This window comes from Pinus tabuliformis, chromosome 3_2 (assembly GCF_031772625.1).
Source record: "Pinus tabuliformis cultivar Carrire ecotype Pingquan chromosome 3_2, CPIR1, whole genome shotgun sequence".
Taxonomy (NCBI): domain Eukaryota; kingdom Viridiplantae; phylum Streptophyta; class Pinopsida; order Pinales; family Pinaceae; genus Pinus; species Pinus tabuliformis.
In genome coordinates, this window is record NC_142302.1 from 900,471,951 (window position 1) to 900,477,447 (window position 5,497).

The window sequence follows — 5,497 nt, forward strand, 5'->3', positions numbered from 1 at the left end:
TCCCCTAAATTTGGCTTGTCCTTTATATTTTTTTTTTCAACTTCAAGCCATATTTTGATCACATTTTTCCAAAATATTTCCCTAAAGCTTGCCTAAGGTAGGGTTAATCAAAATGGTCCCACAATTAGAGTGATTACTTTTATCCCCACTTTTCAAGATAGGAACAATGATGATTCGGGTGTATGAAACCCTACTTGACTTACAAATTGAAGATCATATGTATATGAGGGATGAGGATAGGCCCTCCAATTTTAAATATTTGAACATGGTATCCTTTGATGTCCTTTGATTCCAATTTTCAAGTTTCTTAACCCCAAACTCCATATTTTGTATAGAAAACATTTCATCATGTATAAGATATCTAGAATGCTCTCTCAAATGATCAGGTATTCATAATGACTTTTGGGATAGAAGTTTCATTTTTCCATCAGAGTCATACTATTTTATTGATTTTTGCAAGTAAAAACATACCTATAGAATCTCTTATGATCAAACCTTGATAGGAGGGAAATATTTTCTTGCTATATATTTATATAGTTCATCTTTTTTCCTTTTAATTTACGATTTGCATCTATTTCTCTTGTAGAATATTAAGAAGTCATTCGAGGCATCTCTAGTATATTTTATAGCAATTTTATTCTCATTATCATGACAAGGGTTAACTATATTTTTTGTTTCTTACATTACACATCCACAAATAATTTGTTTGTGGAAGTAGAGATGGTTGTGATAAAACTATGATAGAGGACATTGATATTTTTCTTATATAAAAGGAAATTTATTTAACCATTCAAGCCCTTTAAGAAAATATCAAATTTATTTTTTTGAGAAAGGATAATTTTCTTTAGTTATCTGAAGTTTCATCAATGGACAATTTTTGCACAATAAAGTTTAGTGTTAGAGACAAAGGTCTATAATTTTGGTTAGTCCAATGGCCTTTTAGAATGTTAAAATTTACAATTTTGGTTACATATGGGAACTTCCAAAATCACAAAATCTATGAAACTAATATTCAAGCCTTGGATACAATTCATTTGGTTAGAATTTGGCCACTTCATTTTGGCATTGTGAATTATTAGATCTTGAGAGCTATAGAGCTTGGCTAGGTAAGTACCAAAATGATTATCAATATGGTCAATAAGGAAATATTTTACTTAAAGAGGAAACAAAGATCAATTTTTCTATTAATATTTTTGTAAATACCATATCTACTCCATGTTACTGGGATATATATTGATAAATCTTGGAATTTAAATAGTTTTGTTTATGGGTGCCATTGAAATTGTTTTAATAATATATTTTTTATTTTTTTAGTGTTATCTTCCTAAATGCCATGTCAATTCCATGTTTCCATATAGAAACATACACACACACAAAACACACACATTTTGTTTTCCACTCCATGTTAAGTGTTGAAGCAATTGCACATATTCCTCATGATCAAATGTAGAAGGCACTCTTAATGAAATAATTTTTTTTTTTTTTACTTCACTTGTTGGAATTGTAGCATTGACATTGATGTCAACATGGTATTGGTATTGTCTGTCATATGCTTTATATCAACCCGACGATGGTATTCCTCCTTATAATCATGATGAGTATTTGGATTGTTGGATAAATTGTCTTGTTGGCATTGTCCAAATGATTGTTGCAGTGATTCCCTTCCTGGTGTTGATGTCAACATGGTTATGTCCTAGTGCAGGATATATTTAGTTAGTGTAGGAACTGAAGGTAGAGTATGGATGTGTTGGAGGTAGTTGAACTATTTGATGATGTTGGTATAGGTGGATGGTGCTACTATAGGCATTAGAGGTAGTTAGATAGGTTGATGATGCTGCTACCGTTGATAGAGATGTTGGTCCATGTTAAGGATTTTGACATACTAGGTATTCATGCCCCTAACTTGTTACAAATGTTTTTGCCTTGTGTTACTAGATGTAGAGCATGTTAGTGATCTTTTGAAGGTTGTATGACAAGGAAAATTTTAAGGATGAAAATTTATTTTAAATTTGAGAAACCTTGGTGAATCTCACTAATACATAGAATACAATTTGTAAAATGTTTGGTAATGGTTTTATAAAAGTATTCAAATTTCTAATAATGTTATACAGTCTCTATAAAAAATTATGGTTATTTTTAAGGTGAAACAATTTTATACTATAAAATTTGGGCAAATAATTTTTAGAAGAAATGGAAAATAATGAATCTTTTCATTTTTTTTGGGAAAAACATGGAAACTTAACCCAATTGCAAATATTAGCCCCTAAAATATTCCTTGTTTTACAAGTGTAGGATAATTAGTGGAGAAGTTTGGAGATGTTTTGGGCTAAAAGGAGTTGAATTTCCTTATCCTCTACCACAAGGGCTAGGAGAGAGTGTCATGGGTGCGATTGTAAGCCTTCTGCCAATATTTGTTAGTGTTGTGCATGTGTTTATAAACTACATCTACTAGTGTTGTCCCTATTGTGGCCCTACAAAACATTTTCCTTGAATTCCTCACACATGTCTAGTATTTTATATGTTTTCCTAGTTATTTTATTCAAGAATTTTCATAACAAAGTTATAAAAATTTAAACATCAGCTAAAAGGTGGTTAAAGTAGAAATAAATATCTCATTCAATGGAGATAATGGAAGATCAAGTGAAGGATGAAGATCTAATTCTATGAACCAATATTTGCTGAGCTCGGTATTTATTGGTAGTTATTTAGTTAATCACTTGAAATAATCTATATATTAGAGAGAGATCAATTGTAGTTGTTTAGTTGTGCTATGTGTTTTATGAGTGTTTGATAAGAGAAGAGTGAGAAATCAGTGAGGGACATTATGTATAAAATCTAAAGTACTTTGTAGATGTTGCAGTAGGTAGCAAAAACATATTACAACCAACATTTTGTGTATAGAGTGAGCAGATGAAGTAATGATTGGTTGTAGATATATTTGTGATTGGTATCAACTTATGTGTTCTTTATCTTGTTGTTTAGGTGTAGCATATGTTTGTAAGAATATTTATCTACTAGAGAGAGGGTTTTTCTAATGTTTGTATTAGATTATTTTATGCAACGTTTCTATTGATTGCTTTTATTTTGGAGACTAATGTGTTGTTGTTGAGCTATGAAGTTCTCTTTGAATTCCAGTTTTAAAATGAATGAAAGCATGGCTTCAAGAGTTTGAGGATGTTGATGCCTCTATTTAGTCGGTGCTGAAAAAGGTAAGGGTGGTGGCTCCCTACTAATAGTAGTCGAAAAAATCAGTATACTGAGCAGTTTTATCAATAGTCTAGTAGTAGCTAGGTGAGGACTGTTGGTTTTTGGATGTTTCCAGTGGATGGTTGTTTGAAAAGTCATGTATTTAGAAAGATACTTCCTTATTGGTGGTAGCCAACAAAAATTAATGTAAATGATTTGACTATTTAATATGAGAACTAGAAGCAACACAACAACAACAACAAAGGTGATTTTTATCCTCGAGGGTGTTTTCCACCAAAAATACTTGTGTCTCATGTGTTGAATGTTTTTATGGTTTCATGCTTATGGTTGATGCTCTAATATCTCCTTATGTGTTTCACTTTGTAAATTCTTAAATATTTAATTAATTGGCAAAAAAAATATAAGTTCCTTCACTATTAATTCAACCCCCTTAGTAGTGCTCTACATTTAAAACTATTGGTATTATAACAAGGCTCTTTATTGCAACTTTATTTTTAGAGAGTAGATCTGGGGGGTATTGACAAAATGTTTGCAAATTTTTTGAAATGGATCAACAAGGAGTTCCAATTCTTCACCAAGATAGATTTTCAACATGGAAGATGAAATTAGATATATATTTTTCGCCACTTGATCAAAATGTCTTTCTATCAGTAGATTGTGGAATAAAGGTGAATTTCATGGTATGGATAAATTCCATTGGATTTCAAGATCCGAGAATCTATATGTGAGACACTATGAAACTGCAAAAGAGATGTTGGAAAAGTTACACAATTTGTATTATGGACAAAAATTGCATTTTCAGAGAAGAATGAAGGACCCTTCCACTCAATTGCTAATGAGAACAAAAATGAAAATCATTCCACACTTATAGCAATGGAAAATCAAGTCTCCTCACAAGGATAAGATGAAAGAACAACTCACTCACAAGATGAAGATGAAAGCACTAGTGATAGCAATGATGGATCGATCATTGATCTAGAGGGACAACAAAAATATATCAGCAACAATATGAAGTATTCGAAAGGTTAGAAGAGAAATCCAAGGTAATGACCCTAGAAGAAGATATTAAAAGGCTCACAACTAAGTATAAAGATCAAAGAATTTTATTAAACATTTTTGATGAAAAGGAGTGTGCCTATAAATAAGAAACTTCAAATTTGAAAACATAGTTATAACAAGGAAGGAAAATAAAAAATGGAATGAGGAAGAAATAGAAGGAGTAGGAAGCAGAATTATTCTCCTTGAGAAGTGAGCTTGAAAAGGAAAATAATTAGTTATATTGATATCAAAAGTTGGAGATGAGTACTAGAATATTGGATGAAATTCTTAATAGTCAAAGATCTCCTCTCATAAAGACTAGTTTGTGATTTCAAGAAGGAGCATGCAACATGTGAGAAAAGGAAGGAAAAATGGATAGATATATGCCTACTAGAAGAGAAACAAAAACAAAGTCAGGGAAGACAAATGTCAAGTCCCTGAACTCTAGAGAATGTGGACATATAGAAACAAATTGCAGTAGTGAAAGAATCAAATCCTCTCAACAAAAGGAGTAACCAAAGGGGAAGTAGTCTCATGCATGCAAGCAAAGAAGACTACCCTCATCACAAAGGTCATCAATGATCATGTATTATAGTCCATTTTATGTTTATTGTTTCTCATGTAATTATTTTGGCCATAGGTCTATTGGTCACAGAGAACATGGAAGGAATATAAATTAGATTCAAAAAAATACCAATCCATTCCTTAGTTCCCTAGTTGCATAAGATGTAATGTCTGTGATAATTTTGGCCATAAGGCCAAGGATTGCAAACTTCCCATGTGTTACAAGTGATCTAGTTAAGGAGAGAAGAACATGCAAGGGCAACCACATAAGAAGAAAAAATTTCAAACTATCAAAGTGTGGAAGAAAAAGGAGCAACAAGAGATTCCCATCAAAAAATGAGGCATGCATGGTCTTAAGGGGAGCATATGGCCACATCTTGAGTTGCATGAAAAACATTGGAGGTTCAACCATATCAGAACATGTTTCCATGAGGAAACATCTGCTTACTTGAAAGAGATGCATGTGTTCAGGAGGGTTCATAAGGTTTGAAGTGTTATTTTTATTTTTGATCTATTATTTTTTCTATTTTGATATCAGTTGGATCAACTATACTTGTTATTGATGACTTTGGAGCAGTTGTATGTTGAATTTTTCATTGATATTTTTAAACATATGACTACCATGTAGTTGTCCTTATGCACATGGTAAAGGTGTGATGGAGGATCATACATTCATGAGGATAATTTT